Source organism: Mesoplodon densirostris, chromosome 6 (genome assembly GCF_025265405.1).
Source record: "Mesoplodon densirostris isolate mMesDen1 chromosome 6, mMesDen1 primary haplotype, whole genome shotgun sequence".
NCBI lineage: Eukaryota > Metazoa > Chordata > Mammalia > Artiodactyla > Ziphiidae > Mesoplodon > Mesoplodon densirostris.
The window spans coordinates 104176408-104198600 of NC_082666.1; positions in this window are offsets into that span (position 1 = coordinate 104176408).

Genomic DNA, 22193 nt, shown 5'->3' on the forward strand with positions numbered 1-22193 from the left:
CCCACGCAAGGAGCGTCGTCATTGCAAAGCTGGGGGACCGTGCCGAGGCCTCTGTGAGTAAACGTGAGCTGAGCCCCAGGCCAGCTGCTGCTGAACTGTTCCCACCCTTCCCAGGTAAAACACCTGAATATGTACAAGGGCTTGAAAGCCTAGAGGAAGGGCCGTGGAGCCACACCAGCGACAGCATGCAGGCCAACTTGGTGCCTGCAGGCCAGCCAGGATGGTCCTGGCCCCGGGCACTCTTCTAGAAGCTTTCCATTTCCCTGCCTGATATACCCCTCCTGTCCCGGCCATCATTCCTTTTTTTCCTTCCTCACCTCAGCCCGGAGAGAAATTCCAGTGGAAGTTATGGGTGACACATCCTCTTCTTTACAGGTGGCAGCCTGGCAACTCCTGCAGAAAGTCCAGCAGAGCCCCACTCACACCGGGCCACCAACAAAGCCGTGGACCCTCACACCCTCCCACCAGCACAGCCCCGAGACTGCTGACGGGGCAGAGAATATGGAATCAGGCACAGCTGCAGGGGCTATTGCTGCCTGGAGTGCTGTTTCTATCGACCTCAACCCACGCACACCTGGGGAGGGCTTGCCGGGAGGGTCAGGCTGCCCAGGTCAGCTAATCCTCAGCCCTCAGGGAATCACATTGCAGAAAATGGACCTCGCTAAGACAGAATATTAGCCAAGGAAAAAAAGAGCACAATGCCATTTGCAGCCCCGTAGATGAGTCTACAGGTAATCACGTGACTTGTAGTAAGTCAGAAAGTGAAAGACACATATCGTAGGATATCACTTATAGGTGTTACCTAAAAACGGATACCAGGGCAGATATTTCCACGGAGAAGGGCAATCACAGATTCATTAAACAAACTTATGGTTCACCAATGGAAAGGTGTGAGGATTGGATTCATTACGATATTGGGGTTAAGAGACATATACAAACACAGGTGAAATATATAATCACCAAAGACCTACGGAATGCCAAGAGAAGACTACTCAACATTCTGTCATAACGTACATGGGAAAAGGGTCCCAGGAAGAACAGACATATGTATATGTGTAAAAGAACCACATCTTGCACACCTACAACAAGCAAACGTTGTAATCAAACTTGCTGTAATAAAAAATTAAAAATTAAATTAAAAACACGAACAAGAAGTAGTGAGACAAACTTGAGGGGCTTTCTCCTGGCACATTCCATTCTAAATTCCAATCTAGAACAGGCTTCCATTGAGGCTCTGTTGCCCTGGTAACCAGATTTGCTAAGGGAGAACTGCTGCCACCTTGTGGCCATTTCGCACAACAGCAGCTTTAATCCCAGCGCTAATGGTCAGTGGATATTCCAAATCATTGCAGGCCTGTAAATGACACCTGCCCTGAAAACAAATCCTGGGGTCATATATCGACCAAAAAGTTCAAAAGACGTCCATATTTCAAAACGACAGTTTCAAGAGGCATATTTCACGCACATTAGTGTTCTGCTTCTTTTGCTTTCTTTCTTTTTTGGTTAAAAAAAAAACGGGAATGGAAAAAGGCAACCCTCAGAATGGGCGAAAACGTTCGCAAACGAATCAATGGACAAGGGTTTAATCTCCAATATATATAAACAGCTCACGCAGCTTAATATTAATAAAACAAACAACCCAATACAAAAATGGGCAGAAGATCTAAATAGACGTTTCTTCAAAGAAGTCACAGAGACGGCCAAGACGCACATGAAAAGCTGCTCAACACCACTAATTATTAGAGAAATGCAAATCAAAACGACAATGAGGTATCACCTCACACCTGTTAGAATCGGCATCATCAGAAAATCTACAAACAACAAATTCAGGGGAGGGTGTGGACAAAAGGAACCCTCTTCCACTATTGGTGGGAAGGTAAATTGATACAGTCACTATGGAGAACAGTATGGAGTTTCCTTAAAGAAACTAGAAATAGAATTACCATAGGATCCAGCAATCCCACTTCTGGGCATATAGCCAGAGACAACCATAAATCAAAAACACACATTCACCACAATGTTCATTGCAGCACTATATACAATAGCCAGGTAATGGAAGCAACCTAAATGCCCACAGACAGATGAATGGATAAAGATGTGGTACATACATAAAATGGGATATGACTCAGCCATGTAAAGGAATGAAACTGGGTTATTTGTAGAGAAGTCGGTGGATCTAGAGACTGTCATACAGAATGAAGTAAGTCAGAAAGAGCAAAACAAATATTCTGTATTAATGCATGTATGTGGAACCTAGATATATGGTACAGATGAACAGGTTTGCAGGGCAGAAATAGAGAAACAGAGGTAGAGAACAAACGTATGGACACCAAGTGGGGGAAGCCATGGGGTGATGGTGGTCAGATGAGTTGGGAGATAGGTATTGACCTGTATATATGTATATGAATAAAATAGATAACTAATAATAACCTGCTGTATAGAAAAATAAATATTATTAAACTGCAAAATTTTTAGAAATGAAATTTAAGAATAAAACAGAAAAAAAGTTCTTCCCTTCACACAGATGTATTTCTATGAATGAATTATTTCCATGCTTATATCAATAAATACATAAAAGATGAATAACTTCTAACTTGAACCAAAAAAGAAAAAAAAAACCTGAACCCAGCAGTTATACAGAGGAAAACCCTATCAGGGCACTTGTTCCAGTGGTAAACAATTTTGACATTCGTCAGAGGTGGGGAATCATCTCCCATACAGCCAGCAGCCCGGCCCCCCCACGCAAGGAGCATCCTCATTGCAAAGCTGGGGGACCGTGCCGAGGCCTCTGTGAGTAAACGTGAGCTGAGCCCCAGGCCAGCTGCTGCTGAACTGTTCCCACCCTTCCCAGGTAAAACACCTGAATATGTACAAGGGCTTGAAAGCCTAGAGGAAGGGCCGTGGAGCCACACCAGCGACAGCATGCAGGCCAACTTGGTGCCTGCAGGCCAGCCAGGATGGTCCTGGCCCCGGGCACTCTTCTAGAAGCTTTCCATTTCCCTGCCTGATATACCCCTCCTGTCCCGGCCATCATTCCTTTTTTTCCTTCCTCACCTCAGCCCGGAGAGAAATTCCAGTGGAAGTTATGGGTGACACATCCTCTTCTTTACAGGTGGCAGCCTGGCAACTCCTGCAGAAAGTCCAGCAGAGCCCCACTCACACCGGGCCACCAACAAAGCCGTGGACCCTCACACCCTCCCACCAGCACAGCCCCGAGACTGCTGACGGGGCAGAGAATATGGAATCAGGCACAGCTGCAGGGGCTATTGCTGCCTGGAGTGCTGTTTCTATCGACCTCAACTCACGCACACCTGGGGAGGGCTTGCCGGCAGGGTCAGGCTGCCCAGGTCAGCTAATCCTCAGCCCTCAGGGAATCACATTGCAGAAAATGGACCTCGCTAAGACAGAATATTAGCCAAGGAAAAAAAGGGCACAATGCCATTTGCAGCCCCGTAGATGAGTCTACAGGTAAGCACGTGACTTGTAGTAAGTCATAAAGTGAAAGACACATATCGTAGGATATCACTTATAGGTGTTACCTAAAAACGGATACCAGGGCAGATATTTCCACGGAGAAGGGCAATCACAGATTCATTAAACAAACTTATGGTTCACCAATGGAAAGGTGTGAGGATTGGATTCATTACGATATTGGGGTTAAGAGACATATACAAACACAGGTGAAATATATAATCACCAAAGACCTACGGAATGCCAAGAGAAGACTACTCAACATTCTGTCATAACGTACATGGGAAAAGGGTCCCAGGAAGAACAGACATATGTATATGTGTAACAGAACCACATCTTGCACACCTACAACAAGCAAACGTTGTAATCAAACTTGCTGTAATAAAAACTTAAAAATTAAATTAAAAACACGAACAAGAAGTAGTGAGACAAACTTGAGGGGCTTTCTCCTGGCACATTCCATTCTAAATTCCAATCTAGAACAGGCTTCCATTGAGGCTCTGTTGCCCTGGTAACCAGATTTGCTAAGGGAGAACTGCTGCCACCTTGTGGCCATTTCGCACAACAGCAGCTTTAATCCCAGCGCTACTGGTCAGTGGATATTCCAAATCATTGCAGGCCTGTAAATGACACCTGCCCTGAAAACAAATCCTGGGGTCATATATCGACCAAAAAGTTCAAAAGACGTCCATATTTCAAAACGACAGTTTCAAGAGGCATATTTCACGCACATTAGTGTTCTGCTTCTTTTGCTTTCTTTCTTTTTTGGTTAAAAAAAACGGGAATGGAAAAAGGCAACCCTCAGAATGGGCGAAAACGTTCGCAAACGAATCAATGGACAAGGGTTTAATCTCCAATATATATAAACAGCTCACGCAGCTTAATATTAATAAAACAAACAACCCAATACAAAAATGGGCAGAAGATCTAAATAGACGTTTCTTCAAAGAAGTCACAGAGACGGCCAAGACGCACATGAAAAGATGCTCAACACCACTAATTATTAGAGAAATGCAAATCAAAACGACAATGAGGTATCACCTCACACCTGTTAGAATTGGCATCATCAGAAAATCTACAAACAACAAATTCTGGGGAGGGTGTGGACAAAAGGAACCCTCTTCCACTATTGGTGGGAAGGTAAATTGATACAGTCACTATGGAGAACAGTATGGAGTTTCCTTAAAGAAACTAGAAATAGAATTACCATAGGATCCAGCAATCCCACTTCTGGGCATATAGCCAGAGAAAACCATAAATCAAAAACACACATTCACCACAATGTTCATTGCAGCACTATTTACAATAGCCAGGTAATGGAAGCAACCTAAATGCCCACAGACAGATGAATGGATAAAGATGTGGTACATACATAAAATGGGATATGACTCAGCCATGAAAAGGAATGAAACTGGGTTATTTGTAGAGAAGTCGGTGGATCTAGAGACTGTCATACAGAATGAAGTAAGTCAGAAAGAGCAAAACAAATATTCTGTATTAATGCATGTATGTGGAACCTAGATATATGGTACAGATGAACAGGTTTGCAGGGCAGAAATAGAGAAACAGAGGTAGAGAACAAACGTATGGACACCAAGTGGGGGAAGCCATGGGGTGATGGTGGTCAGATGAGTTGGGAGATAGGTATTGACCTGTATATATGTATATGAATAAAATAGATAACTAATAATAACCTGCTGTATCGAAAAATAAATATAATTAAACTGCAAAATTTTTAGAAATGAAATTTAAAAATAAAACAGAAAAAAGTTCTTCCCTTCACACAGATGTATTTCTATGAATGAATTATTTCCATGCTTATATCAATAAATACATAAAAGATGAATAAATTCTAACTTGAACCAAAAAAGAAAAAAAAAACCTGAACCCAGCAGTTATACAGAGGAAAACCCTATCAGGGCACTTGCTCCAGCGGTAAACAATTCTGACATTGGTCAGAGGTGGGGAATCATCTCCCATACAGCCAGCAGCCCGGCCCCCCCACGCAAGGAGCGTCGTCATTGCAAAGCTGGGGGACCGTGCCGAGGCCTCTGTGAGTAAACGTGAGCTGAGCCCCAGGCCAGCTGCTGCTGAACTGTTCCCACCCTTCCCAGGTAAAACACCTGAATATGTACAAGGGCTTGAAAGCCTAGAGGAAGGGCCGTGGAGCCACACCAGCGACAGCATGCAGGCCAACTTGGTGCCTGCAGGCCAGCCAGGATGGTCCTGGCCCCGGGCACTCTTCTAGAAGCTTTCCATTTCCCTGCCTGATATACCCCTCCTGTCCCGGCCATCATTCCTTTTTTTCCTTCCTCACCTCAGCCCGGAGAGAAATTCCAGTGGAAGTTATGGGTGACACATCCTCTTCTTTACAGGTGGCAGCCTGGCAACTCCTGCAGAAAGTCCAGCAGAGCCCCACTCACACCGGGCCACCAACAAAGCCGTGGACCCTCACACCCTCCCACCAGCACAGCCCCGAGACTGCTGACGGGGCAGAGAATATGGAATCAGGCACAGCTGCAGGGGCTATTGCTGCCTGGAGTGCTGTTTCTATCGACCTCAACCCACGCACACCTGGGGAGGGCTTGCCGGCAGGGTCAGGCTGCCCAGGTCAGCTAATCCTCAGCCCTCAGGGAATCACATTGCAGAAAATGCACCTCGCTAAGACAGAATATTAGCAAAGGAAAAAAAGGGCACAATGCCATTTGCAGCCCCGTAGATGAGTCTACAGGTAAGCACGGGACTTGTAGTAAGTCAGAAAGTGAAAGACACATATCGTAGGATATCACTTATAGGTGTTACCTAAAAACGGATACCAGGGCAGATATTTCCACGGAGAAGGGCAATCACAGATTTATTAAACAAACTTATGGTTCACCAATGGAAAGGTGTGAGGATTGGATTCATTACGATATTGGGGTTAAGAGACATATACAAACACAGGTGAAATATATAATCACCAAAGACCTACGGAATGCCAAGAGAAGACTACTCAACATTCTGTCATAATGTACATGGGAAAAGGGTCCCAGGAAGAACAGACATATGTATATGTGTAACAGAACCACATCTTGCACACCTAAAACAAGCAAACGTTGTAATCAAACTTGCTGTAATAAAAAATTAAAAATTAAATTAAAAACACGAACAAGAAGTAGTGAGACAAATTTGAGGGGCTTTCTCCTGGCACATTCCATTCTAAATTCCAATCTAGAACAGGCTTCCATTGAGGCTCTGTTGCCCTAGTAACCAGATTTGCTAAGGGGGAACTGCTGCCACCTTGTGGCCATTTCACACAACAGCAGCTTTAATCCCAGCGCTAATGGTCAGTGGATATTCCAAATCATTGCAGGCCTGTAAATGACACCTGCCCTGAAAACAAATCCTGGGGTCATATATCGACCAAAAAGTTCAAAAGACGTCCATATTTCAAAACGACAGTTTCAAGAGGCATATTTCACGCACATTAGTGTTCTGCTTCTTTTGCTTTCTTTCTTTTTTGGTTAAAAAAAAAACGGGAATGGAAAAAGGCAACCCTCAGAATGGGCGAAAACGTTCGCAAACGAATCAATGGACAAGGGTTTAATCTCCAATATATATAAACAGCTCACGCAGCTTAATATTAATAAAACAAACAACCCAATACAAAAATGGGCAGAAGATCTAAATAGACGTTTCTTCAAAGAAGTCACAGAGACGGCCAAGACGCACATGAAAAGCTGCTCAACACCACTAATTATTAGAGAAATGCAAATCAAAACGACAATGAGGTATCACCTCACACCTGTTAGAATCGGCATCATCAGAAAATCTACAAACAACAAATTCTGGGGAGGGTGTGGACAAAAGGAACCCTCTTCCACTATTAGTGGGAAGGTAAATTGATACAGTCACTATGGAGAACAGTATGGAGTTTCCTTAAAGAAACTAGGAATAGAATTACCATAGGATCCAGCAATCCCACTTCTGGGCATATACACAGAGACAACCATAAATCAAAAACACACATTCACCACAATGTTCATTGCAGCACTATTTACAATAGCCAGGTAATGGAAGCAACCTAAATGCCCACAGACAGACGAATGGATAAAGATGTGGTACATACATAAAATGGGATATGACTCAGCCATGAAAAGGAATGAAACTGGGTTATTTGTAGAGAAGTCGGTGGATCTAGAGACTGTCATACAGAATGAAGTAAGTCAGAAAGAGCAAAACAAATATTCTGTATTAATGCATGTATGTGGAACCTAGATATATGGTACAGATGAACAGGTTTGCAGGGCAGAAATAGAGAAACAGAGGTAGAGAACAAACGTATGGACACCAAGTGGGGGAAGCCATGGGGTGTTGGTGGTCAGATGAGTTGGGAGATAGGTATTGACCTGTATATATGTATATGAATAAAATAGATAACTAATAATAACCTGCTGTATAGAAAAATAAATATGATTAAACTGCAAAATTTTTAGAAATGAAATTTAAAAATAAAACAGAAAAAAAGTTCTTCCCTTCACACAGATGTATTTCTATGAATGAATTATTTCCATGCTTATATCAATAAATACATAAAAGATGAATAACTTCTAACTTGAACCAAAAAAGAAAAAAAAAATCCTGTACCCAGCAGTTATACAGAGGAAAACCCTATCAGGGCACTTGTTCCAGCGGTAAACAATTCTGAGATTGGTCAGAGGTGGGGAATCATCTCCCATACAGCCAGCAGCCCGGCCCCCCCACGCAAGGAGCGTCCTGATTGCAAAGCTGGGGGACAGTGCCGAGGCCTCTGTGAGTAAACGTGAGCTGAGCCCCAGGCCAGCTGCTGCTGAACTGTTCCCACCCTTCCCAGGTAAAACACCTGAATATGTACAAGGGCTTGAAAGCCTAGAGGAAGGGCCGTGGAGCCACACCAGCGACAGCACGCAGGCCAACTTGGTGCCTGCAGGCCAGCCAGGATGGTCCTGGCCCCGGGCGCTCTTCTGGAAGCTTTCCATTTCCCTGCCTGAGATACCACTCCTGTCCCGGCCCCCACTCTTTTTTTTCCTCCCTCACCTCAGCCCGGAGAGAAATTCCAGTGGAAATTATGGGTGACACATCCTCTTCTTTACAGGTGGCAACCTGGCAACTCCTGCAGAAATTCCAGCAGAGCCCCACTCACACCGGGCCACCAACAAAGCCGTGGACCCTCACACCCTCCCACCAGCACAGCCCCGAGACTGCTGACGGGGCAGAGAATATGGAGTCAGGCACAGCTGCAGGGGCTATTGCTGCCTGGAGTGCTGTTTCTATTGAACTCAACCCAGGCACACCTGGGGAGGGCTTGCCGGCAGGGTCAGGCTGCCCAGGTCAGCTAATCCTCAGCCCTCAGGGAATCACATTGCAGAAAATGGACCTCGCTAAGACAGAATATTAGCCAAGGAAAAAAAGGGCACAATGCCATTTGCAGCCCCGTAGATGAGTCTACAGGTAAGCACGGGACTTGTAGTAAGTCAGAAAGTGAAAGACACATATCGTAGGATATCACTTATAGGTGTTACCTAAAAACGGATACCAGGGCAGATATTTCCACGGAGAAGGGCAATCACAGATTCATTAAACAAACTTATGGTTCACCAATGGAAAGGTGTGAGGATTGGATTCATTACGATATTGGGGTTAAGAGACATATACAAACACAGGTGAAATATATAATCACCAAAGACCTACGGAATGCCAAGAGAAGACTACTCAACATTCTGTCATAACGTACATGGGAAAAGGGTCCCAGGAAGAACAGACATATGTATATGTGTAAAAGAACCACATCTTGCACACCTACAACAAGCAAACGTTGTAATCAAACTTGCTGTAATAAAAAATTAAAAATTAAATTAAAAACACGAACAAGAAGTAGTGAGACAAACTTGAGGGGCTTTCTCCTGGCACATTTCATTCTAAATTCCAATCTAGAACAGGCTTCCATTGAGGCTCTGTTGCCCTGGTAACCAGATTTGCTAAGGGAGAACTGCTGCCACCTTGTGGCCATTTCGCACAACAGCAGCTTTAATCCCAGCGCTACTGGTCAGTGGATATTCCAAATCATTGCAGGCCTGTAAATGACACCTGCCCTGAAAACAAATCCTGGGGTCATATATCGACCAAAAAGTTCAAAAGACGTCCATATTTCAAAACGACAGTTTCAAGAGGCATATTTCACGCACATTAGTGTTCTGCTTCTTTTGCTTTCTTTCTTTTTTGGTTAAAAAAAAAACGGGAATGGAAAAAGGCAACCCTCAGAATGGGCGAAAACGTTCGCAAACGAATCAATGGACAAGGGTTTAATCTCCAATATATATAAACAGCTCACGCAGCTTAATATTAATAAAACAAACAACCCAATACAAAAATGGGCAGAAGATCTAAATAGACGTTTCTTCAAAGAAGTCACAGAGACGGCCAAGACGCACATGAAAAGATGCTCAACACCACTAATTATTAGAGAAATGCAAATCAAAACGACAATGAGGTATCACCTCACACCTGTTAGAATCGGCATCATCAGAAAATCTACAAACAACAAATTCTGGGGAGGGTGTGGACAAAAGGAACCCTCTTCCACTATTGGTGGGAAGGTAAATTGATACAGTCACTATGGAGAACAGTATGGAGTTTCCTTAAAGAAACTAGAAATAGAATTACCATAGGATCCAGCAATCCCACTTCTGGGCATATACACAGAGACAACCATAAATCAAAAACACACATTCACCACAATGTTCATTGCAGCACTATTTACAATAGCCAGGTAATGGAAGCAACCTAAATGCCCACAGACAGATGAATGGATAAAGATGTGGTACATACATAAAATGGGATATGACTCAGCCATGAAAAGGAATGAAACTGGGTTATTTGTAGAGAAGTCGGTGGATCTAGAGACTGTCATACAGAATGAAGTAAGTCAGAAAGAGCAAAACAAATATTCTGTATTAATGCATGTATGTGGAACCTAGATATATGGTACAGATGAACAGGTTTGCAGGGCAGAAATAGAGAAACAGAGGTAGAGAACAAACGTATGGACACCAAGTGGGGGAAGCCATGGGGTGATGGTGGTCAGATGAGTTGGGAGATAGGTATTGACCTGTATATATGTATATGAATAAAATAGATAACTAATAATAACCTGCTGTATCGAAAAATAAATATAATTAAACTGCAAAATTTTTAGAAATGAAATTTAAAAATAAAACAGAAAAAAGTTCTTCCCTTCACACAGATGTATTTCTATGAATGAATTATTTCCATGCTTATATCAATAAATACATAAAAGATGAATAAATTCTAACTTGAACCAAAAAAGAAAAAAAAAAACCTGAACCCAGCAGTTATACAGAGGAAAACCCTATCAGGGCACTTGCTCCAGCGGTAAACAATTCTGACATTGGTCAGAGGTGGGGAATCATCTCCCATACAGCCAGCAGCCCGGCCCCCCCACGCAAGGAGCGTCGTCATTGCAAAGCTGGGGGACCGTGCCGAGGCCTCTGTGAGTAAACGTGAGCTGAGCCCCAGGCCAGCTGCTGCTGAACTGTTCCCACCCTTCCCAGGTAAAACACCTGAATATGTACAAGGGCTTGAAAGCCTAGAGGAAGGGCCGTGGAGCCACACCAGCGACAGCATGCAGGCCAACTTGGTGCCTGCAGGCCAGCCAGGATGGTCCTGGCCCCGGGCACTCTTCTAGAAGCTTTCCATTTCCCTGCCTGATATACCCCTCCTGTCCCGGCCATCATTCCTTTTTTTCCTTCCTCACCTCAGCCCGGAGAGAAATTCCAGTGGAAGTTATGGGTGACACATCCTCTTCTTTACAGGTGGCAGCCTGGCAACTCCTGCAGAAAGTCCAGCAGAGCCCCACTCACACCGGGCCACCAACAAAGCCGTGGACCCTCACACCCTCCCACCAGCACAGCCCCGAGACTGCTGACGGGGCAGAGAATATGGAATCAGGCACAGCTGCAGGGGCTATTGCTGCCTGGAGTGCTGTTTCTATCGACCTCAACCCAGGCACACCTGGGGAGGGCTTGCCGGGAGGGTCAGGCTGCCCAGGTCAGCTAATCCTCAGCCCTCAGGGAATCACATTGCAGAAAATGGACCTCGCTAAGACAGAATATTAGCCAAGGAAAAAAAGAGCACAATGCCATTTGCAGCCCCGTAGATGAGTCTACAGGTAATCACGTGACTTGTAGTAAGTCAGAAAGTGAAAGACACATATCGTAGGATATCACTTATAGGTGTTACCTAAAAACGGATACCAGGGCAGATATTTCCACGGAGAAGGGCAATCACAGATTCATTAAACAAACTTATGGTTCACCAATGGAAAGGTGTGAGGATTGGATTCATTACGATATTGGGGTTAAGAGACATATACAAACACAGGTGAAATATATAATCACCAAAGACCTACGGAATGCCAAGAGAAGACTACTCAACATTCTGTCATAACGTACATGGGAAAAGGGTCCCAGGAAGAACAGACATATGTATATGTGTAAAAGAACCACATCTTGCACACCTACAACAAGCAAACGTTGTAATCAAACTTGCTGTAATAAAAAATTAAAAATTAAATTAAAAACACGAACAAGAAGTAGTGAGACAAACTTGAGGGGCTTTCTCCTGGCACATTCCATTCTAAATTCCAATCTAGAACAGGCTTCCATTGAGGCTCTGTTGCCCTGGTAACCAGATTTGCTAAGGGAGAACTGCTGCCACCTTGTGGCCATTTCGCACAACAGCAGCTTTAATCCCAGCGCTACTGGTCAGTGGATATTCCAAATCATTGCAGGCCTGTAAATGACACCTGCCCTGAAAACAAATCCTGGGGTCATATATCGACCAAAAAGTTCAAAAGACGTCCATATTTCAAAACGACAGTTTCAAGAGGCATATTTCACGCACATTAGTGTTCTGCTTCTTTTGCTTTCTTTCTTTTTTGGTTAAAAAAAACGGGAATGGAAAAAGGCAACCCTCAGAATGGGCGAAAACGTTCGCAAACGAATCAATGGACAAGGGTTTAATCTCCAATATATATAAACAGCTCACGCAGCTTAATATTAATAAAACAAACAACCCAATACAAAAATGGGCAGAAGATCTAAATAGACGTTTCTTCAAAGAAGTCACAGAGACGGCCAAGACGCACATGAAAAGCTGCTCAACACCACTAATTATTAGAGAAATGCAAATCAAAACGACAATGAGGTATCACCTCACACCTGTTAGAATCGGCATCATCAGAAAATCTACAAACAACAAATTCTGGGGAGGGTGTGGACAAAAGGAACCCTCTTCCACTATTGGTGGGAAGGTAAATTGATACAGTCACTATGGAGAACAGTATGGAGTTTCCTTAAAGAAACTAGAAATAGAATTACCATAGGATCCAGCAATCCCACTTCTGGGCATATAGCCAGAGAAAACCATAAATCAAAAACACACATTCACCACAATGTTCATTGCAGCACTATTTACAATAGCCAGGTAATGGAAGCAACCTAAATGCCCACAGACAGATAAATGGATAAAGATGTGGTACATACATAAAATGGGATATGACTCAGCCATGAAAAGGAATGAAACTGGGTTATTTGTAGAGAAGTCGGTGGATCTAGAGACTGTCATACAGAATGAAGTAAGTCAGAAAGAGCAAAACAAATATTCTGTATTAATGCATGTATGTGGAACCTAGATATATGGTACAGATGAACAGGTTTGCATGGCAGAAATAGAGAAACAGAGGTAGAGAACAAACGTATGGACACCAAGTGGGGGAAGCCATGGGGTGATGGTGGTCAGATGAGTTGGGAGATAGGTATTGACCTGTATATATGTATATGAATAAAATAGATAACTAATAATAACCTGCTGTATCGAAAAATAAATATAATTAAACTGCAAAATTTTTAGAAATGAAATTTAAAAATAAAACAGAAAAAAGTTCTTCCCTTCACACAGATGTATTTCTATGAATGAATTATTTCCATGCTTATATCAATAAATACATAAAAGATGAATAAATTCTAACTTGAACCAAAAAAGAAAAAAAAACCTGAACCCAGCAGTTATACAGAGGAAAACCCTATCAGGGCACTTGCTCCAGCGGTAAACAATTCTGACATTGGTCAGAGGTGGGGAATCATCTCCCATACAGCCAGCAGCCCGGCCCCCCCACGCAAGGAGCGTCGTCATTGCAAAGCTGGGGGACCGTGCCGAGGCCTCTGTGAGTAAACGTGAGCTGAGCCCCAGGCCAGCTGCTGCTGAACTGTTCCCACCCTTCCCAGGTAAAACACCTGAATATGTACAAGGGCTTGAAAGCCTAGAGGAAGGGCCGTGGAGCCACACCAGCGACAGCATGCAGGCCAACTTGGTGCCTGCAGGCCAGCCAGGATGGTCCTGGCCCCGGGCACTCTTCTAGAAGCTTTCCATTTCCCTGCCTGATATACCCCTCCTGTCCCGGCCATCATTCCTTTTTTTCCTTCCTCACCTCAGCCCGGAGAGAAATTCCAGTGGAAGTTATGGGTGACACATCCTCTTCTTTACAGGTGGCAGCCTGGCAACTCCTGCAGAAAGTCCAGCAGAGCCCCACTCACACCGGGCCACCAACAAAGCCGTGGACCCTCACACCCTCCCACCAGCACAGCCCCGAGACTGCTGACGGGGCAGAGAATATGGAATCAGGCACAGCTGCAGGGGCTATTGCTGCCTGGAGTGCTGTTTCTATCGACCTCAACCCACGCACACCTGGGGAGGGCTTGCCGGGAGGGTCAGGCTGCCCAGGTCAGCTAATCCTCAGCCCTCAGGGAATCACATTGCAGAAAATGGACCTCGCTAAGACAGAATATTAGCCAAGGAAAAAAAGAGCACAATGCCATTTGCAGCCCCGTAAATGAGTCTACAGGTAATCACGTGACTTGTAGTAAGTCAGAAAGTGAAAGACACATATCGTAGGATATCACTTATAGGTGTTACCTAAAAACGGATACCAGGGCAGATATTTCCACGGAGAAGGGCAATCACAGATTCATTAAACAAACTTATGGTTCACCAATGGAAAGGTGTGAGGATTGGATTCATTACGATATTGGGGTTAAGAGACATATACAAACACAGGTGAAATATATAATCACCAAAGACCTACGGAATGCCAAGAGAAGACTACTCAACATTCTGTCATAACGTACATGGGAAAAGGGTCCCAGGAAGAACAGACATATGTATATGTGTAAAAGAACCACATCTTGCACACCTACAACAAGCAAACGTTGTAATCAAACTTGCTGTAATAAAAAATTAAAAATTAAATTAAAAACACGAACAAGAAGTAGTGAGACAAACTTGAGGGGCTTTCTCCTGGCACATTCCATTCTAAATTCCAATCTAGAACAGGCTTCCATTGAGGCTCTGTTGCCCTGGTAACCAGATTTGCTAAGGGAGAACTGCTGCCACCTTGTGGCCATTTCGCACAACAGCAGCTTTAATCCCAGCGCTACTGGTCAGTGGATATTCCAAATCATTGCAGGCCTGTAAATGACACCTGCCCTGAAAACAAATCCTGGGGTCATATATCGACCAAAAAGTTCAAAAGACGTCCATATTTCAAAACGACAGTTTCAAGAGGCATATTTCACGCACATTAGTGTTCTGCTTCTTTTGCTTTCTTTCTTTTTTGGTTAAAAAAAAACGGGAATGGAAAAAGGCAACCCTCAGAATGGGCGAAAACGTTCGCAAACGAATCAATGGACAAGGGTTTAATCTCCAATATATATAAACAGCTCACGCAGCTTAATATTAATAAAACAAACAACCCAATACAAAAATGGGCAGAAGATCTAAATAGACGTTTCTTCAAAGAAGTCACAGAGACGGCCAAGACGCACATGAAAAGCTGCTCAACACCACTAATTATTAGAGAAATGCAAATCAAAACGACAATGAGGTATCACCTCACACCTGTTAGAATCGGCATCATCAGAAAATCTACAAACAACAAATTCTGGGGAGGGTGTGGACAAAAGGAACCCTCTTCCACTATTGGTGGGAAGGTAAATTGATACAGTCACTATGGAGAACAGTATAGAGTTTCCTTAAAGAAACTAGAAATAGAATTACCATAGGATCCAGCAATCCCACTTCTGGGCATATAGCCAGAGAAAACCATAAATCAAAAACACACATTCACCACAATGTTCATTGCAGCACTATTTACAATAGCCAGGTAATGGAAGCAACCTAAATGCCCACAGACAGATGAATGGATAAAGATGTGGTACATACATAAAATGGGATATGACTCAGCCATGAAAAGGAATGAAACTGGGTTATTTGTAGAGAAGTCGGTGGATCTAGAGACTGTCATACAGAATGAAGTAAGTCAGAAAGAGCAAAACAAATATTCTGTATTAATGCATGTATGTGGAACCTAGATATATGGTACAGATGAACAGGTTTGCAGGGCAGAAATAGAGAAACAGAGGTAGAGAACAAACGTATGGACACCAAGTGGGGGAAGCCATGGGGTGATGGTGGTCAGATGAGTTGGGAGATAGGTATTGACCTGTATATATGTATATGAATAAAATAGATAACTAATAATAACCTGCTGTATCGAAAAATAAATATAATTAAACTGCAAAATTTTTAGAAATGAAATTTAAAAATAAAACAGAAAAAAGTTCTTCCCTTCACACAGATGTATTTCTATGAATGAATTATTTCCATGCTTATATCAATAAATACATAAAAGATGAATAAATTCTAACTTGAACCAAAAAAGAAAAAAAAAACCTGAACCCAGCAGTTATACAGAGGAAAACCCTATCAGGGCACTTGCTCCAGCGGTAAACAATTCTGAGATTGGTCAGAGGTGGGGAATCATCTCCCATACAGCCAGCAGCCCGGCCCCCCCACGCAAGGAGCGTCATCATTGCAAAGCTGGGGGACCGTGCCGAGGCCTCTGTGAGTAAACGTGAGCTGAGCCCCAGGCCAGCTGCTGCTGAACTGTTCCCACCCTTCCCAGGTAAAACACCTGAATATGTACAAGGGCTTGAAAGCCTAGAGGAAGGGCCGTGGAGCCACACCAGCGACAGCATGCAGGCCAACTTGGTGCCTGCAGGCCAGCCAGGATGGTCCTGGCCCCGGGCACTCTTCTAGAAGCTTTCCATTTCCCTGCCTGATATACCCCTCCTGTCCCGGCCATCATTCCTTTTTTTCCTTCCTCACCTCAGCCCGGAGAGAAATTCCAGTGGAAGTTATGGGTGACACATCCTCTTCTTTACAGGTGGCAGCCTGGCAACTCCTGCAGAAAGTCCAGCAGAGCCCCACTCACACCGGGCCACCAACAAAGCCGTGGACCCTCACACCCTCCCACCAGCACAGCCCCGAGACTGCTGACGGGGCAGAGAATATGGAATCAGGCACAGCTGCAGGGGCTATTGCTGCCTGGAGTGCTGTTTCTATCGACCTCAACCCACGCACACCTGGGGAGGGCTTGCCGGGAGGGTCAGGCTGCCCAGGTCAGCTAATCCTCAGCCCTCAGGGAATCACATTGCAGAAAATGGACCTCGCTAAGACAGAATATTAGCCAAGGAAAAAAAGAGCACAATGCCATTTGCAGCCCCGTAGATGAGTCTACAGGTAATCACGTGACTTGTAGTAAGTCAGAAAGTGAAAGACACATATCGTAGGATATCACTTATAGGTGTTACCTAAAAACGGATACCAGGGCAGATATTTCCACGGAGAAGGGCAATCACAGATTCATTAAACAAACTTATGGTTCACCAATGGAAAGGTGTGAGGATTGGATTCATTACGATATTGGGGTTAAGAGACATATACAAACACAGGTGAAATATATAATCACCAAAGACCTACGGAATGCCAAGAGAAGACTACTCAACATTCTGTCATAACGTACATGGGAAAAGGGTCCCAGGAAGAACAGACATATGTATATGTGTAAAAGAACCACATCTTGCACACCTACAACAAGCAAACGTTGTAATCAAACTTGCTGTAATAAAAAATTAAAAATTAAATTAAAAACACGAACAAGAAGTAGTGAGACAAACTTGAGGGGCTTTCTCCTGGCACATTCCATTCTAAATTCCAATCTAGAACAGGCTTCCATTGAGGCTCTGTTGCCCTGGTAACCAGATTTGCTAAGGGAGAACTGCTGCCACCTTGTGGCCATTTCGCACAACAGCAGCTTTAATCCCAGCGCTACTGGTCAGTGGATATTCCAAATCATTGCAGGCCTGTAAATGACACCTGCCCTGAAAACAAATCCTGGGGTCATATATCGACCAAAAAGTTCAAAAGACGTCCATATTTCAAAACGACAGTTTCAAGAGGCATATTTCACGCACATTAGTGTTCTGCTTCTTTTGCTTTCTTTCTTTTTTGGTTAAAAAAAAACGGGAATGGAAAAAGGCAACCCTCAGAATGGGCGAAAACGTTCGCAAACGAATCAATGGACAAGGGTTTAATCTCCAATATATATAAACAGCTCACGCAGCTTAATATTAATAAAACAAACAACCCAATACAAAAATGGGCAGAAGATCTAAATAGACGTTTCTTCAAAGAAGTCACAGAGACGGCCAAGACGCACATGAAAAGCTGCTCAACACCACTAATTATTAGAGAAATGCAAATCAAAACGACAATGAGGTATCACCTCACACCTGTTAGAATCGGCATCATCAGAAAATCTACAAACAACAAATTCAGGGGAGGGTGTGGACAAAAGGAACCCTCTTCCACTATTGGTGGGAAGGTAAATTGATACAGTCACTATGGAGAACAGTATGGAGTTTCCTTAAAGAAACTAGAAATAGAATTACCATAGGATCCAGCAATCCCACTTCTGGGCATATAGCCAGAGACAACCATAAATCAAAAACACACATTCACCACAATGTTCATTGCAGCACTATATACAATAGCCAGGTAATGGAAGCAACCTAAATGCCCACAGACAGATGAATGGATAAAGATGTGGTACATACATAAAATGGGATATGACTCAGCCATGAAAAGGAATGAAACTGGGTTATTTGTAGAGAAGTCGGTGGATCTAGAGACTGTCATACAGAATGAAGTAAGTCAGAAAGAGCAAAACAAATATTCTGTATTAATGCATGTATGTGGAACCTAGATATATGGTACAGATGAACAGGTTTGCAGGGCAGAAATAGAGAAACAGAGGTAGAGAACAAACGTATGGACACCAAGTGGGGGAAGCCATGGGGTGATGGTGGTCAGATGAGTTGGGAGATAGGTATTGACCTGTATATATGTATATGAATAAAATAGATAACTAATAATAACCTGCTGTATAGAAAAATAAATATTATTAAACTGCAAAATTTTTAGAAATGAAATTTAAGAATAAAACAGAAAAAAAGTTCTTCCCTTCACACAGATGTATTTCTATGAATGAATTATTTCCATGCTTATATCAATAAATACATAAAAGATGAATAACTTCTAACTTGAACCAAAAAAGAAAAAAAAACCTGAACCCAGCAGTTATACAGAGGAAAACCCTATCAGGGCACTTGTTCCAGTGGTAAACAATTTTGACATTCGTCAGAGGTGGGGAATCATCTCCCATACAGCCAGCAGCCCGGCCCCCCCACGCAAGGAGCATCCTCATTGCAAAGCTGGGGGACCGTGCCGAGGCCTCTGTGAGTAAACGTGAGCTGAGCCCCAGGCCAGCTGCTGCTGAACTGTTCCCACCCTTCCCAGGTAAAACACCTGAATATGTACAAGGGCTTGAAAGCCTAGAGGAAGGGCCGTGGAGCCACACCAGCGACAGCATGCAGGCCAACTTGGTGCCTGCAGGCCAGCCAGGATGGTCCTGGCCCCGGGCACTCTTCTAGAAGCTTTCCATTTCCCTGCCTGATATACCCCTCCTGTCCCGGCCATCATTCCTTTTTTTCCTTCCTCACCTCAGCCCGGAGAGAAATTCCAGTGGAAGTTATGGGTGACACATCCTCTTCTTTACAGGTGGCAGCCTGGCAACTCCTGCAGAAAGTCCAGCAGAGCCCCACTCACACCGGGCCACCAACAAAGCCGTGGACCCTCACACCCTCCCACCAGCACAGCCCCGAGACTGCTGACGGGGCAGAGAATATGGAATCAGGCACAGCTGCAGGGGCTATTGCTGCCTGGAGTGCTGTTTCTATCGACCTCAACCCAGGCACACCTGGGGAGGGCTTGCCGGGAGGGTCAGGCTGCCCAGGTCAGCTAATCCTCAGCCCTCAGGGAATCACATTGCAGAAAATGGACCTCGCTAAGACAGAATATTAGCCAAGGAAAAAAAGAGCACAATGCCATTTGCAGCCCCGTAGATGAGTCTACAGGTAATCACGTGACTTGTAGTAAGTCAGAAAGTGAAAGACACATATCGTAGGATATCACTTATAGGTGTTACCTAAAAACGGATACCAGGGCAGATATTTCCACGGAGAAGGGCAATCACAGATTCATTAAACAAACTTATGGTTCACCAATGGAAAGGTGTGAGGATTGGATTCATTACGATATTGGGGTTAAGAGACATATACAAACACAGGTGAAATATATAATCACCAAAGACCTACGGAATGCCAAGAGAAGACTACTCAACATTCTGTCATAACGTACATGGGAAAAGGGTCCCAGGAAGAACAGACATATGTATATGTGTAAAAGAACCACATCTTGCACACCTACAACAAGCAAACGTTGTAATCAAACTTGCTGTAATAAAAAATTAAAAATTAAATTAAAAACACGAACAAGAAGTAGTGAGACAAACTTGAGGGGCTTTCTCCTGGCACATTCCATTCTAAATTCCAATCTAGAACAGGCTTCCATTGAGGCTCTGTTGCCCTGGTAACCAGATTTGCTAAGGGAGAACTGCTGCCACCTTGTGGCCATTTCGCACAACAGCAGCTTTAATCCCAGCGCTACTGGTCAGTGGATATTCCAAATCATTGCAGGCCTGTAAATGACACCTGCCCTGAAAACAAATCCTGGGGTCATATATCGACCAAAAAGTTCAAAAGACGTCCATATTTCAAAACGACAGTTTCAAGAGGCATATTTCACGCACATTAGTGTTCTGCTTCTTTTGCTTTCTTTCTTTTTTGGTTAAAAAAAAAACGGGAATGGAAAAAGGCAACCCTCAGAATGGGCGAAAACGTTCGCAAACGAATCAATGGACAAGGGTTTAATCTCCAATATATATAAACAGCTCACGCAGCTTAATATTAATAAAACAAACAACCCAATACAAAAATGGGCAGAAGATCTAAATAGACGTTTCTTCAAAGAAGTCACAGAGACGGCCAAGACGCACATGAAAAGATGCTCAACACCACTAATTATTAGAGAAATGCAACTCAAAACGACAATGAGGTATCACCTCACACCTGTTAGAATTGGCATCATCAGAAAATCTACAAACAACAAATTCTGGGGAGGGTGTGGACAAAAGGAACCCTCTTCCACTATTGGTGGGAAGGTAAATTGATACAGTCACTATGGAGAACAGTATGGAGTTTCCTTAAAGAAACTAGAAATAGAATTACCATAGGATCCAGCAATCCCACTTCTGGGCATATAGCCAGAGAAAACCATAAATCAAAAACACACATTCACCACAATGTTCATTGCAGCACTATTTACAATAGCCAGGTAATGGAAGCAACCTAAATGCCCACAGACAGATGAATGGATAAAGATGTGGTACATACATAAAATGGGATATGACTCAGCCATGAAAAGGAATGAAACTGGGTTATTTGTAGAGAAGTCGGTGGATCTAGAGACTGTCATACAGAATGAAGTAAGTCAGAAAGAGCAAAACAAATATTCTGTATTAATGCATGTATGTGGAACCTAGATATATGGTACAGATGAACAGGTTTGCAGGGCAGAAATAGAGAAACAGAGGTAGAGAACAAACGTATGGACACCAAGTGGGGGAAGCCATGGGGTGATGGTGGTCAGATGAGTTGGGAGATAGGTATTGACCTGTATATATGTATATGAATAAAATAGATAACTAATAATAACCTGCTGTATCGAAAAATAAATATAATTAAACTGCAAAATTTTTAGAAATGAAATTTAAAAATAAAACAGAAAAAAGTTCTTCCCTTCACACAGATGTATTTCTATGAATGAATTATTTCCATGCTTATATCAATAAATACATAAAAGATGAATAAATTCTAACTTGAACCAAAAAAGAAAAAAAAAACCTGAACCCAGCAGTTATACAGAGGAAAACCCTATCAGGGCACTTGCTCCAGCGGTAAACAATTCTGACATTGGTCAGAGGTGGGGAATCATCTCCCATACAGCCAGCAGCCCGGCCCCCCCACGCAAGGAGCGTCGTCATTGCAAAGCTGGGGGACCGTGCCGAGGCCTCTGTGAGTAAACGTGAGCTGAGCCCCAGGCCAGCTGCTGCTGAACTGTTCCCACCCTTCCCAGGTAAAACACCTGAATATGTACAAGGGCTTGAAAGCCTAGAGGAAGGGCCGTGGAGCCACACCAGCGACAGCATGCAGGCCAACTTGGTGCCTGCAGGCCAGCCAGGATGGTCCTGGCCCCGGGCACTCTTCTAGAAGCTTTCCATTTCCCTGCCTGATATACCCCTCCTGTCCCGGCCATCATTCCTTTTTTTC